Source organism: Peromyscus eremicus, chromosome 8a, assembly GCF_949786415.1.
Source record: "Peromyscus eremicus chromosome 8a, PerEre_H2_v1, whole genome shotgun sequence".
Taxonomy (NCBI): domain Eukaryota; kingdom Metazoa; phylum Chordata; class Mammalia; order Rodentia; family Cricetidae; genus Peromyscus; species Peromyscus eremicus.
Window position 1 is genome coordinate 317417 of NC_081423.1, and position 16004 is coordinate 333420.

Sequence of the window (16004 nt, forward strand, 5' to 3'; positions counted from 1 at the left end):
ACTGGGCTGGGGGTGAAGCTCAGTGGTAGCATGCTTGCCTAACATTCACCAGACCTTGGTTAAAAATAAATAAAATAAATAAAAGAGTTTTCTGAAGGTCTAAGTCATCAAAAGGAAGCTCTTGAATCACATTTTTCAAAATTTATTTATTTTACGAGGTGGTGGTGGTGATGCATGCCTTTAATCCCAGCACTTGGGAGGCAGAGGCAGGCAGATCTCTGTGAGTTGGAGGCCAGCCTGGTCAACAGAGTGAATTCCAGGACAGGCTCCAAAGCTACACAGAGAAACCCTGTCTTGAAAAACCAAAAAACAAAACAAAACAAAATAAAACAAAAGAGTAACAGGTGGTTATGAGGTCATGAGTGGCCAGGTGTTGGCTGGGAACTAAACCTGGATAGGATCTTCTAGAAGAGCAGCCAGTGCTCTTTACCATTGAGCCACCTCTCCAATCTCTGGCATCATATTTTTAACAAAGGCTGTTTGTAATCCTAATATTTCTATACTTGTATGCAGATGTGTGTATGCGGATGTGTGTGTCAAAGCCAGAGGTTGATATTAGTTGTTATCCTGTATTGCCCACCATCTTGGGTTTTTTTTTAATATTTGCTTTATTTTTTATGTGTAATGGCATGTATGTGTATGTGGCTCTCAGAGGCCAGCAGAGGCCATCAAACCTCCTGGAGCTGGAGTTACAGACCATTATAAACCACCTGATGTGAGTTCTGGGAACAGAATTCTGGTCCTCTGCAAGAACAGCAAATGCTCTTAACCACTGAGCCAGTTCCCTCCTTATTTTTTGAGACATGGTCTCTTGCTGAACCTGGAACTCATTGATTCTACTAGATTGGTTGGCCAGCCATCTTCCTGATTCCTCATCCCGTTACTGGGATTACAGGCATGTGCCATTATGTCCAGCTTTTTAATGTGGATGCTGGGATCCAAACTCAGGTACTCATACTTGTGCACACTGAGCCATCTCCTCAGTCACTATGTTCACTTTCTAGGCAACATAGCAATATGGTAAATAAGAGTCTGCTCAGATGGTCTAAGCTTAACTCTCAACTTTCTTTCCTTCCTTTCTTCCTTCCTTCCTTCCTTCCTTCTCTCTCTCTCTCTCTCTCTCTCTCTCTCTCTCTCTCTCTCTCTCTTTTTCTTCCTTCCTTCATTTCTTTTGTTTTTTTGAGATAGAATTTCTCTGTGTAGTTATGACTGTCCTGGAACTTGTTCTGTAGAGCAGGTTCACAGAGATCCATCTGCCTCTGCCTCCTGAGTGCTAAGATTAAAGGCATGTGAACCTCAGCTATTTCTTACCAACCATGTTCTGCCTGGGCAAGTTGTTCAACTTCTCTTTGCTCTAGTTTTTCTGTGTACAAAGCAAAAATGACAACAGTAATTGTTACGTTGGGTTGTCATTAAGATTAAATGTAAATATTTGAGGAAAATGTTAATCTGTGTGTGACATAGTCAGTACTGGATGCTGTGATCACTGAGTGTAAACGAGTCATTCCCAGACTGTGTCACCAGCCTCTGATTGATGTCATCACAGAAGCAGAAACAAGAGAGAAGCTGCCTCAGCAAGGTAAACCTGCCTCAACCTCCCAAGTGCTAGGCCTGCAGGTATGCTCCACCACACTTGGCAAAAGTATTAGCAGATGAGGTTGGACCTCATCAAAATTAAAAACTTTTGTGCATCACAGAGAGTAAAATGGTAACCCATAGAATGGGATGAAATATTTACAAATTATTGATAAAGTTGGCATGGTGACACATGACTGTGAACTCAGCACTAGGGAGATGAAAGCAGGAGGATCAAGAGTTTGAGGCTATCCTTGACTATAGAGAGTTTGAGACCAGCCTGGACTATGAGAGACACTATCTCAATAAACAAGCAGGTAAAAAAAATCTGATAGTCATATCTACAATTCTTTTAAAAGTGATGCCCATCTTCCCAGCAATATATAAATATGTATTTACATGCAGTTAGTGCCTTGAATAAATGCTCCATTGGATAGGAAATAAGTGACTGAGTCCCTCCTATGCAGTCATGACACTGGAAGTGTCTTCTCATGAAGGGAGATGGTTATTTAAAATTGAATGTCTAGAGGGACCTGTTTCTCTGCTCTGCTTAGTGTTCCCATAGAGACAAGCTGGAGCAAGCTATGAGAATGTAAAGAGAAATAGCTGTGGGCACAGGCAGACATTAAGCCCTGGATCCACCAAATATTCGGGCACTCAATGATGAACAACACGAAATGTTCTTAACAGAAAGACTATTACAGAGTGAAAAGGGAAGAAAGCAAGCAAGGACAGAAGAAAAGAAGGGAGGGAGAAAGGAAGGAAGGGAAGAAGGAAGGAAAGAGGGAAAGAAGGAAGGAAGGAAGGGCTAGCCAGTTGGTCTAAACAAAGCTTTGTTTTCTTTTGGTGGAGGAATGAAGAATAGAATGAGGTGGACATGGTGGTACATGCCTCTAATCCCAGTACTTAGAAGGTGAAGGCAGAAGGATGGGGCGGGGGAGAATGAAATGAAGATAAATCAGACATCAAGTGCCAATTTGACATGAACATTCTGCCTACTTTGAGAAAAACCTGTCCAGGTCTATCCATCCTCTCTCTGTAAGGCATTGAAGGGGCCTTTGGTATAGATGAATTACTTAAGGACATAATATTCAGACATGTAAAACATTTAAAAATTAAATGTGTGTGTGTGTGTGTGTGTGTATACACACACACACGTACGCGCACGCACATGTGTTTGCACAAGCACATGCCATAGCCTGTGTACGTGGAAGTTAGAGGACAATTTTCAGGAGACAGTTCTCTCCTTCCACCCTATGGGTCCCGGGATCAAACTCAGGTTGTCAAGTTCAGTGGCCATCTTACTAGTCCTATTCATATATTTTAAAATACTTCCATAAACTATCACTTATTTTCTTGTAGCATGAATCCTAATTGGTCTTAATAAAAACCTAGAGTCAGATATCTGGGTAAAAGCTGAAAGATCAGACATGCAGAGCAGTCAGCCATCAGAGAGACTTCTTACCTCTGGGAATCCTCAGCCTAAAAGGGAGCTGAGCTCCTGTCTCCTCTTATCACTTTCTCTCTCTGCCCCACCATATCACTTCCTGTCTCCACCTCCCTAGTGCTGGAATTAAAGGTGTGTGCCACCACTGCCTGGCCTCTGTGGCTAACTAGTGGCTTAGCTCCACACTCTGATCTTCAGGCAAGCTTTATTTGTTAGATCACAAACAAAATATAACCACATTTCCTATTAATGTGTAGTTCATCATTAGAATCCACATTAGAACATGTCATTTTTGCCTTGGGAATGGCTAGTTCTTATAAATGTGCTGTGCAGATAATACTTAAACTGAGTATAACATCTGAGTTTAACATCTGCACAAGAGAAACAATAAACAGACAATACTGAACACATACAGAGAGAGAGGGAGGAAAGAACATAGAGAGGCCCAGGAATATGTTGTAGGCATCCAAAAGGCAATGGATAATAAGAATCTTGGGTGAATCCCTCTAATCCCAACACTGGGACAGAGGCAGGGGTATCTCTAAGTTCAAGGCTAGCCTGGACTACAGAGTAAGTTCCAGGACAGTCAGAGCTACACAGAAAAACAAAATGGAAAAAAAGAATCTTGGGTGCAAGAAATAGAAATTCAAATCAACCTAATTTGTTTCCTGTCTCTAACATGTCCTGTGGCAGAGTTGGCTTTAGTCACAAGCCAGGGGCTCAATGGTCTCCAGCATTCCATTCTCCTTTTCCTTCGTTGGGTGAATTCTTGACAGGGTTTTGATTTTGTTTCTGTGGCTTTTGTTGTTGTTTTTGTTTTTGTTGAGACAGGCATTTGTGAGCTGCCCAGTGTAAGAGCACTGAATAATGGTTTCCACAGGCTCGTCTTCTCATCCCCAATTTATTTGTTTGTTTATTTATTTGTTTGTTTATATTCCCAATTAAGGAACCCAGGACCTTGCATTTAAAGAGAGTGCTCTGCCTCTGAGCTACATTTCCAATTCCTCAGAAAAGTTTATTAACACATCAGTTTGAGCTTACATATTAAATCCATTGCTACTTCACTCCCCCAATGGGCTGTGTGCTGGCCTTTTATGCTAATTTGACACGAGCTATAGTCACTTGGAGGAAAAAAACTCAATTGAGAAAGTTTCCACACCAATTTGGCCAGCCTATAGGCAAGTCTACGGGGCATTTTCTTGATTGATGTGGTAGGACAAGCTCATTGTGAACCCCTAGACAGGCAGTCCTGGGTAGTCTAAGAAAGGCTGAGTAAGCCATGAATGGCAAGCCAGTAAGCTTTGTTTCCCTATGAGCATTACATCAGTTCTTGACTCCAGGTTTCTGCCTTGAGTTCCTGCCCTGACTTCCCTTAGTGATGAACTGTTACCTGGAAGCGTAGGATGAAATAAAACTTCTTTTCTCTAAGAGGTTATTGGTTTTGGTTATGGCCTTTCTAACAGCAATAGAAACCCTAAGTCAGCCTGAGAGTGCTGCGTGATTAGAGACCCTGGCTATTCACTCCAGCACTCTTATTGTCTAACACACTGCTAATCCAGGAAGATTTTGGTTCCAGAGACAGAGATAGGGACAGTGTAGGAAAGGAAGATTGTAGTGATATTTTATTTGTTCTGAAATGTGGTGATATTTTATTTGTGCTTTAATAAATAAAGCTTGCCTGAAGATCAGAGGAATAGGAACAACCATTATAAGTAAACAAAGAAGTCAGGCAACAGTACACACACCTTTAATCCTATCACTTGGCAGGCAGGAATCTGTCTGGATCTCTATGAGTTCAAGACCACACTAGAAACAGAGCCAGGTGTGGTGGCACACACCTTAAATTCCAACACTAGTTAACCATGGAGGTCTGGAGGTCTGTGCAGACAGATAGGAAGTAACAGAGCTGGGCAGGAAGAGAGAGTGATGTAGCTGGACAGAGAGAGTAAATCAGATGGCAGAACAGCAAGGCCTATAGGCATGGGTAGAGAGGAAGTAACTCGTATTTGGAAGTTGCCGAGTTGGTGAGATAAGGTTAGCTGTGGCTTTCCCTGTTTCCCTGATCTCTCTCAGGCTTTCACCCCTATATCTGGCTCCATGTTTTTTATTTAATAAGACCATTTAGAAATTCATCTACAGAGGATGAGCTTGCTGCCTCTTAATGTGTGTCCCAGATACCATGCTAAGTGTTGTTCATGCATTGACTAACTTGATACTGTGTTATCAACCCAAGAGTTAAGTACAATTCACGGGGCCTATCTCTTTCTGAGTCTGGCTATATTATATAGTCTAGGCTGATCTCAAATTCACAATCTTCCTGCCTCTGCCTTTCCAGTGCTAGGATTAAAGGCATGCACTTCATTCCTGACCTCATCTTTTTTTTTTTTTTTTTTTAGCTTTTTGAGATAGGGTTTCTCTGTGTAGCTTTGGTGCCTGTCCTGGAAATCACCCTGTAGACCAGGCTGGCCTCAAACTCACAGAGATCTGCCTGGCTGCTGTGGATATTGTTCTGTATAAATAAAACACTGATTGGCCAGTGGCCAGGCAGGAAGTATAGGCAGGACAAGGAAAGAGGAGAATTCTGGGAAGTGGAAGGCTAAGTGAAAGACACTGCCAGCCGCCACCATGACAAGCAGCATGTGAAGATGCCAGTAAGCCATGAGCCACGTGGCAAGGTATAGATTTAGAAAAATGGATTAATTTAAGATATAAGAACAGTTAGCCAGAAGCCTGCCACGGCCATACAGTTTGTATGCAATATAAGTCTCTGTGTTTACTTGGTTGGGTCTGAGCAGCTGTGGGACTGGTGGGTGACAGAGATTTGTCCTGACTGTGGACCAGGAAGGAAAACTCTAGCTACACCTGGCTCTTCCTCCCGAGTGCTGGGATTAAAGGTGTGTGCCACCACTGCCCGGCCTGACTTCAGTTTTTGATAGTCGCTGATATCAAAGTTCAATGGAAAGATCATTTGTTAAAAAACACAGAATAATCAGGATTCCCACTCAGCCTTGTGTGATTACAGAGTTCATACAGAGAAAGAGGACTCTGCCTCTGGGTTCTGGTGGGAAGCCAGGGCTCCATGAGGATCAGGAATGTATTTGTAAAAATATTCTACCAGGCTGGAGAGATGGCACTTGCATCAGGCAACTTACAACTGTCTTTAACTTCAGTTCTAGGGGTTCTGATACCCCTCAGTTGTGAGGACACCTGCACTCATGTGCGCGCACGCACACACACACACAAATTAAAATAATTTTTCCTGAGAAAACAGAGCACTCTAGGAAAGCAGTGCTGCAGTGAGGTTCTAGGCAGGGGCCCAATACATTGTGGGACTGGGTTCAAGGTTGGTCTTGCCATGAAATACTGTGTGACTTTGAGTAAGCTTTTCTAGGCATCTGTTGTACCATGTAATTTATTTATTTATTTATATTTATTTCACAATTATAGCTGACCCAGGAACAAAAAAGGAAATCCTTCTGCTTTTAGAGACAGGCTTTCATGCAGCCCATCTAGGTGGGCCTCTAGCTGGCTGATGACAAGCAGGAGCCTGAAGTCCTGGTCCTCCAATTTCCACTTCTGAAGTTTCTCTGGTCCCACCCAGTCCCTTGGTTCCACAGCTGCTTATAAAATAATCACTCAGAGGCTTATATTAATTACAAACTGTATGACCAATGGCTTAAGTTTCTTGCTAGCTAGCTCTATCATATTAAATTAACCCATTTCTATTAATCTATGTTTTGCCACATGGCTGTGGCATTTCCAGTCTGCTGGCACGTTGCTCCTTGGGTGGCATGCTGGCATCTCTCCCACCTCTGCCTTTCTTCTTCCTGTCTCTCTCTTGGATTTCCCACCTAGCTATAACCTGACTTGCCATAGGCCAGAGCAGCTTCTTTATTAACCAATCATAGCAACACATTCACAACATACAGAAAGACCATCTCACAGCAGAAGATAACAACCCAGGCCTGTGTGTGTCTCCACCACCACATTTTTAGGTAGTGCTGAGAATCAAACCCAGGGCCTGTGGTATGGTAGAGCAGTTCTTTCCCCACTGAGCTACACCCTCAGCACAAGAATGGAAAATTCCTACTGGGTCACACTCTAGGAAAGCTTGAAGAAATTTTGAAGAAGAGGTGTAAATCAACTTTACTCAACATGGAAAAGTCCTTATTCTGTGGATCTAGGAGTTCATTCCAACCACTATACTGTTAGAAATTAATACAGGCATGTAGAAAGAAGCCAACAGGGAATTATCCTTCCCATAAGCTTTACAGAGTTACAGACTTATCATAGGAAGCCTTAACTGAGATCTTGGGGTGGACTAATGTTAGGAGACATAGCTGCCATGTACAGCATCATGGGAGGTCCTTAAGACAGGCAGACCCTTCAGTTCCCAGAATGTCAAGCAAGATATCACATCATGGCCCCTGGCTGGGGCTTTGAAGAGAGAGTACCTTCTCTTTAATTCCCAGGGGCAAAGGGAGTTTCTGAGTCTTACAGTTTTTGAGGGAAGCAAGGACAAGCTTTGTACCATGTAATCTAGCTTGGCCGTGTATGCTAGGAGTCACAAGGTAGGAAGGCATTAGATAACAGTGAGGCTGTCCTTGTTCTAGGGATCAGGGAGGTTGGGCATGTTCACAGCTGCCAGTGGGAGGGTGCAAACTGAACCCTTTTGTAAGAGCCATGAGCCACAGCTTACTTTATCAACTCCATCCCCCATCCAAGAAAAGAGGCTGCAGAGGAGCTCAGCCTGACTTCTGGGAAGGGAGAAAGGTAGTCAGAGAGTCTGTGATCTAACACATACGGCATAGACGTGCATATTCTAGCTGGCATCATCATACTGTGTGGATCCAGCTCTGTGGCCTTGGGCAGGTCATCCTGCCCTCCTGAAGCTTGTTATCTTCCTCTTTCCTATCTTTCCCATCAGTCTTCTGGGCTCCTGTGAGGATCAGATGGAATGATCTCCAGGAAAGTTTCCTGTGAGCCATCTTTGAAACTAACAACCACTCCTTTTCTAGCAATGCCAATAAAGACAGTGGCTATTTTCTTCCTTAATAAATCCAGGAAAAATGCAAAATCCTCAGGATTCTGGCTGATCCCTTTAAATCAGCAAACACTTTACCCACAGAGTAATCCGTCCCCTGCCCCTGCACCATGCCATCTTTGCAAAAGTTGCCCATGGCTTGTCTTCAGAGGAGTTGCTATTTCCAACAGCTGCTGTCCATATTTGTAAATTTCCACCTACAGGAGGATTTCTCCTGTTCTCTCCAGCCTCTTACTGCAGTGCCTCTCCTGGAAAGAAAGCCACTAACTCTTGGCTAGAGGACATTAAACTCCTTTGAGCTCAGCCCACAGCTCTGCTGGGCTGTTTTCCTCTAACAGCTTGTATTTCAGCAAGTTACCCCAAGAATTCCTTAATCTCTAATTCACTCAATAAACAAGGCTTTAAATTCCTTAATCTCTAATTCACTAGATAAGCAAGGCTTTAAATGAATTTCTTGCTTGTGGAAGAGGCACAAAGGATCATTTTACCTGGAGGACCCAATTTTGTTTCCTCTAAAGAACTAGCATAAATATCCACCTTTAAAAAATAAATAAAACCAAACACCTAAACAGAACAAAAACAAAGTGCACTCTAAAACTTCCATCTTGACAACATTTAAATGTTCCTATTCTGGATGGATGGGGAGTAAAGAGTTCCCAGGCAGCACTACCAGGCAGCCCTGCATGACATGGCACAGGTGAGCTCAGCCTTTCTGTTGGTGCCAGGTATGTGGCATGACTGATCCATGAGTCACCTGGCACACCTCAGGGAGTGGAGCAGGATGGGGATCAGTGGCAGACTTGTCACTGGTCCCTGGGAGAGTCCCAGATTCCTTGAGAAGCTCCAGAGAGTGCTTGTGTATGCAAGAGGCTTGAGGGAGGTCTCTTGGAATCAACATTGCAGGGAAGGAAGAAGATGGACTTCTCAACAGCCTCAACAGAGTCTTCACCATCCCTGGGAAGCTCCATGTTAAGGAAATCCTACATAACTGACCCAAGTGCTAGCTGACTCCAAGAAGGACCAGGCACTGAGAGGAGAGAGGAGTTGTCCCTAAGAAGCTGATACGACGTTGTCCTTCGGAATGGGCCAGGGTGATGTTTCTCTGCTTGGAAGCTCTCTTTTAACTTGTGCCTTTTTCCATTCTCAACCCTCCTATGATAGAGGATGAGCCCAATCTGACCCCAGAAGCTTTAGGAAGAAATGTTGGAGTGGCCATGAACTAGACCTAAACAAACTGTCCAAACAAAGGGCTACACCAAGAAGGGGAAGAGAAGGAATGGGATGTGGAAGGGGTAGACATAGAAGAAAATTTGGGAGAGGGGAGAGGAGAAAAGAAAGGAAGGGAGAGAGGGAGAGAAGGAGGGAGGGAGACAGGAAGAGAGAGAATGGGAAGAGGAAGAGAGAGAGAGAGAAAGGAAAGAAAGTGAAGAGTAAGATAGAGAGGAAAGGAAGAGATTGAAGAAAAGAAAAAGACTGTTCAGAGTATCTTGGTGTGGTCATCAGTGGCCTTGGATCAGGCACTGACTTAGTCAATTAATCCCCAGTGCCTCACACCTCCAGGCTCACTCCTCTTTCTCCATGGCTGTCCATCACTCAGCTATGTTATGGACTAAGAAGGTATGCACACCAGAGAAGGCCCCAGTCCACATATCTCGTTGCTCTTTTTTAAAATTATTTCTGCCTTATTGTTATGGAAAAATAATGATCACTGAGAGATTATTGTATGCCTTTTTCCTAGAAAAACATAGAACCAGAATGTAGGAGTCAGGTGTGGTTGAAAGTTTTCTCTGGTCCCAATCGGTTCTGCAGTCCTGCAGCCACTTATAAAATAATGACTCAGAGGTTTAATATTATTTACAAATTGTATGGCCTATGGAAGCTAGCTCTTACATCTTAAATTAACCAATTTCTATTAATCTATGTTTTGCCATGTGTTCCGTGGCTTTACAGGTCTGCTGACATGTTGCTCCTTGGGCGATGGTGGGTTGGAGTCTCCCCAGACTCCCCCTTACTATTTCCTATCTCTCTCCTTGGATTTCTTGTCTGCCTCTAAACTGCCTTGCCATAAGCCAAAGCAGCTTATTTGTTAACCAATGGGAACAATATATATCCACAGCATACAGAAAGACATCCCCCAGTAGTCAGCAAACATCTTAAAGTGCTGGACAAAGCACCTCATGTGTCTTGAGTTTTGGTGGAGCCTCTCAACTATTGGTTTGGCTTTATTTCCAGAAATGGATGTCAATGATATCTGTTGACACTTAAATAAGCTGTCACACTCATAGATACATCAGGTCCTACGTGAATGGAGCTCCTCCCCCTTGCTTGGAGTGTTCTGGTATACACAGTTTTATATACATAAATATATAGCTGGATTGCTTAGGCTATTGCATAACAATAAAGCAAAATGTGTGAGACCAATCATAAAATTCCCAAATAGCTCCTGGACTCATGTTCCATGAAATTCACTGTCATTTCTTCCATCTGAGATTATCAGTGGCCATGGTCTTCCACTGGCGTCTGAAGATCATAATTACAGTATTAAGAAGTCACACAGCAGTTTGACTTTATTTCAATACCACCTCTGTCCTGCCTTACTTGGAATGAAGCTGGTGTACTGTGAAAGCATTTGTTCATACAGTTGTGCTTTATATCTGCAGTTAATATCCATGGACTCAAACAATTATTGAAAGTATTGGAAAACATAGTAACATCTAAACTCAATATGCAAAGACTTATTCCCTAGACAATATAGTATAATAACTTTGTGGGACTGGAGAGATGGCTCCATTGTTAAGAGCACATACTGCTCTTGCAAAGGACCTGAGTTTAGCTCTCAGCACCCATATTGTTGCTAATAACCACCTGTAACTCCAGTTCCACAGTAAACAATGCCCTCTCATGGCCTCCATGGACACTCACATGCATGTGCACACATGCGCGCATGCACACACACACACACACACACACACACACAGAGAGAGAGAGAGAGAGAGAGAGAGAGAGAGAGAGAGAGAGAGAGAGAGAGAGAGAGAACCCATTTACAGGTCATCAACTGTGTTGAGTATTAAAAGTCATGTAGAGATGGCTTAAGTAGACATGTCCAACTCACCAGCCTCATACATACCAGGATAGGTATGACTGTGGCCTGACACTCTGTGGATAGTAGTGTCATATAGCGATGTCAAAAGATTAGACAGGGCTGCAGAGATGGCTCAGTGGTAGAGTACTTGCCCCATAAGCATGAGGACTGGAGTTTCAGCCCCAGCACCCATGTAAAAGGCCAGGTGTGGTGGTATGTGCTTAGCACTAGGAAGGCTGGACAGTTGGACCCTGGGTTTGTTGACCAGTTGGCCTAGTTTACTTGGCAAGTTCCAGGACAGTGAGAGACTCTGTCTCAAAAATCAAGTTGGATGTTTCGTGAGGAATGACACCTAAGGTTGACCTCAGTCCTCCACATGTGTACAGGTGCACCTGTACGTATACGAATATGTACCTCGGCCTCCACAACATTGGATAAACTTGAAAAGCATCTGAGGATATGGGTAGGCTTTACATAAATTTTTAAATGTTTTACATGTAAGGACACAGTAGTGTCCTTAGACATTGTTGTCTCTAAGGATCCTCTCAGGTGGATGAAGAGGAACACTGTATACTAACGTAACTGTTCCAGCTTAGTCTAACCTAAAGAACAGAACCTGACACTAGATTTTTACGTAAGTTGTTTGGGAAAGTGTTCCAGGAAACTAGAGTCAGGGGACTACTAGAGTCAGGGAAAATGAGGACATTGGCAAACTTATGGAAGCTATGATATCGTAGCTTGGACAGCTAGCACTGGGTCTCACTGGAGTACCCTGGGAACTATGTAGAATAGAGTATGCCTTCAATGTGTCCACACCAGACATGGGTAATCCACTGGCTCCCACCATTCATTGACCAAGGGATGAGCTAAAACATTCCCATTTCCAGAAATGAGTATGCACATAACTGAGAGGACTCCTACAAACAGCTTCATGGATCCAAGGTCAGGGAGTAAGAGATGTCCCTGGCAATCTGAAAAGTGTTGTTTCATGGCACTTCCTCCTAGCTCTCCATTCACAGCAGTGCAGGTGCTTAGTTAAAAATGCCAGTCATGGGCTGCAGACATGGATCAGTGGTTAAGAGCACTGGCTGCTCTTCCAGATGACCCAGGTTCAATTCCCAGAACCCACATAGCAGCTTACAACTGTCTGTAACTCCAGTTCCAGGGAATCTGACACCCTTACACAGACATATGTGTGGCAAAACACCAATGCACATAAAATAAGAATACGTAAATCATTAAAAATGTTTTTAAAAATGTCAATCATGGCTCAGAAGGTAAAGGCACTTGGTATGTGTCTTAGTTTGGGTTTCTATTGCTGTGCTGAGACACCATGACCACGGAAACTCTTATCAGGAAAACATTTAATTGAGGTAGCTTGCTTATAGTTTCAGAAGTTCAGTTCATTACCATCATGATGGGAAGCATGGCAGCATATAGGCAGACATGATGCTGGAGAAGTATCTGAGAGTCCTGCATCTTGCAGGCAACAGGAAATGGTCTGAAAGTCACACTGAGGGAAGCTTGAGCAAAAGAGCAAAAGAGACCTCAAAGCCCACTCCCACAATAACACACTTCCTTCAACAAGGCCACACCTCCTAATAGTGCCACTCCCTTTAGGGGCCATTTTCTTTCAAACCACTACAGTATAATTGTAGATCTGAGTTTGATCCCCAGAACCTATGTAAAGGTGGAAGGAGACAATTGACTCCACAAAGTTGTCCTCTGATCTGCACATGTTCACCATGGCATATCAGTGGTTCTCAATCTGTGGCTTGTGACCTCTTTGGGAGTTGCAAAGCAGATATCCTGCATAGCAGATATTTATATTAATAGCAGAAAAATTATAGTTATGAAGTAGCAATGAAATAATTTTATGGTTAGGGTTCACCACAATATTTGGAACTGTATTAAAAGGTCGCAGCGTTAGGAAGATTGAGAACCATTGGCATACACACACATCATGTGCACCCACACAAATACTAATTTTAAAAAACATAAATCAACTCAACACCAGGGAATGAAGGCAGAGTCGGAAGCTCAAGGTCATCCTCAGCTACATGGTAAGTTTCAGGATAGCCGGAACCTAGTTTCTTTCACTGAACATATGTATTTGAGAGTCAGACATGTGGCATGTCTCAAAATCTCAGCCCCTTTTAATCATCAGTACCCTGTGGGATACATATACCATGGTTTATTTATCCATTCAGCAATTGTAAGACATTGGGCTGTTTCTGATTTGAGGCAATTGTTACTAAATATGCCCTCTTTGCACAAAGGCTTTTGGGTGAACATGTTTTTACTGGTCTTAGATAAACTCCTAGGATTGGGATCACAGAATCAGAAACATAAATATGTGACTGAATAAGCATTGGCAGAGCTGTGTTCCAAAGCAACCCTACCATGCCACTTACATAGTGTCCTTGACAAAAACAACTTAGGATTGTGGGTCTTTCTTATTTGACATTTATTTATTCTTAAGGGGGAAGTATATGCCCATGTCACAGTGTGCAGATAGAGGTCAGAGGACAACATTTGAGAATCTGTTCTCTCTTTCCACCATATGGGTGGGATCCAGGGTCCAAACTCAGGGTTTCAGGCTTGGTGAGCCTTCTCATCAGTCCCATCAGTTGCTTTTATTTGAGTATTTCTGATAAACAGTACCACAATAAATATTCCCATAAATAAGTCATTTTCTATTAGCTTTTAATATCTTTATATCATACACTGAGAACAAGAACAAGTAAGCTAAGGGATAAGGAAGGTTGTTTGCTGTCATCAAACAACCTCTGGGTGGTGGTGCCAATTTGCTCACCTGCCAGTTAGCTTTGGCATTGTCTGCCTTTCACATCCCCACCAATAGTGTTCAATGTGAATGAATGTTTTTTATCTATTTTTAAGTTCTTATTATTAAAAGGGCTAGGATCTCATATGTTACTGTTGTGCAACATTCCTAAGGAGATAGAAAAGAAATGCCTATTTACCCTAATAGTGAAGACGACGGACCAAAGAAGGATTTCACTGAATCCAGCTTGGTGAGTAAATGAGTTTACTAAGATTACTCACAGGCACATGGGTGACTCAAGGCAGCTGTACCACTGCAAAGTCCCACCCCTCTGTCATTTTTTTAACCTTTGATATATTTTAGTATTTCCAAGATTCATTGTAGCTGGAGAAGGTATAACTGTTTATTTTGTTGCCATGGCTACAGTCTTCTGTAAATCACCATAGTGCCCTGCTTCATGACGGTGATAATCATGACATGCCCACAGAAAACAGCAACACTATGATTGCCCTGGATGACTCTGAGCTCCTGGCTCAAGCAATCCTCTTACTTACAGCATATGATTACATACAGAGTAAGTAGTTGGTACTATAGACATGCTACCACATCCAAAAAAAAAAAATCATGCTTCTAAGGGAAATTTTGAGATGTGTCTATTTTTGGTGAGCATAGTGATAGATGTCGATTAATGCATGGTGATTACAATCAGTCAGTCACATTCTGTTTGGCCTCTGGAATTCCTCATCAGTACATTCAGTAGTGCTGCTCTTACCTGCAGAGTGTAATTAGTCCTTCTAATTTCCTGAGCTGCTGACCATGCATTTGGGCAAAGTGGTTTCACAAAATAGGAATGCCTGACTGAATGAGACCTTTCTAAGGTTACAGATCAGATCTACTCAACATGGTACAAAATTAGACTAGTCTAAAATGAGAATAGATTCCTCTAAGGCTTTCGTATTAAGTGTCTTCCTCCATTGCTTTCTACTTTTGATGTTGTGGAAAAGTTTCTCACTTGAACTAGAGCTTGTTGATTTGGCTCGTCTGGTTAGACACCTTGCCCCAGGGATTCCCCAAGCCGACATTTACATGGGTGCTGGGGATCTAGACTCAGCTCTTCAGACATGTGCAGCAAGCACTTTACTCACTGAGCCATTCCTCTACGTTTATTTCAAACCTTTAAAACTGCTACCCATATTCAGAAATATCTCAGGAGCATTTATGGTGATGCACAACTGTCATCCCAGCACTTGGGAGGTTAAAGAAAGGAGCACTAATTCAAAGCCACCCTATGTACTTCAGAGAAAACTTGTGGTAGTGCATGCCTTTTAATCCCAGCACTCTAGAGGCAGAGGCAGAGGCAGGCAGAACTCTATGAGTTCAAGGCCAGCCTGGTCTGCAAAGTGAGTTCCAGGACTGCCAGAGCTGTTATACAGAGAAACTCAAAGGGGTGGGGGGCGGGAGGGGGGCGGTGCAGGCGAGGAACAAAGCCAACCTTAGGAAGAAAATACATGTATCTTCCTGAGGCAAATTTAATAAAAATCAAAAAAGAATTGTACAAGTATGGTGGCACTCACTGGTAAAATTCCAGCACTCTGAGACAGAAGCAGGAAGACTATTAGTTCAATGCTAGCCTGGGCTACAGAGTGAATGCCCAGACAGCCTGGACTACACAATGAGGTCGAAAAACAAAACAGTGATTCTTTTTAAGTCTGTACTTCCTATTACATTTCACTTCCTTGAAAATATGCTCACTGGCATCCACTAATAAATAGACTTCTGTTATTGGGCTGTGTTATTTCTTAAGCGGTGCTCTTTATCATGCAAGAGAAGCCATGAGGCACAACGAAACCCACTCTTAAGAGTTTATTAAGGGAAGGGAATAGAATGGGTGTGCATAGGCCTATGGAATGACCGTGCAGGAAGAGAGGAGAGGAATAGGTGGAACCTGCTTTTATAGTGCCTCCCCCCCATAAACGCATATGGGTTTATGTACCTAGGCCAGGCATGTGCATAGATTATGTGATCATACAGCACACCACAGATTACATAGGACGTAAGGCCCTACACTGGG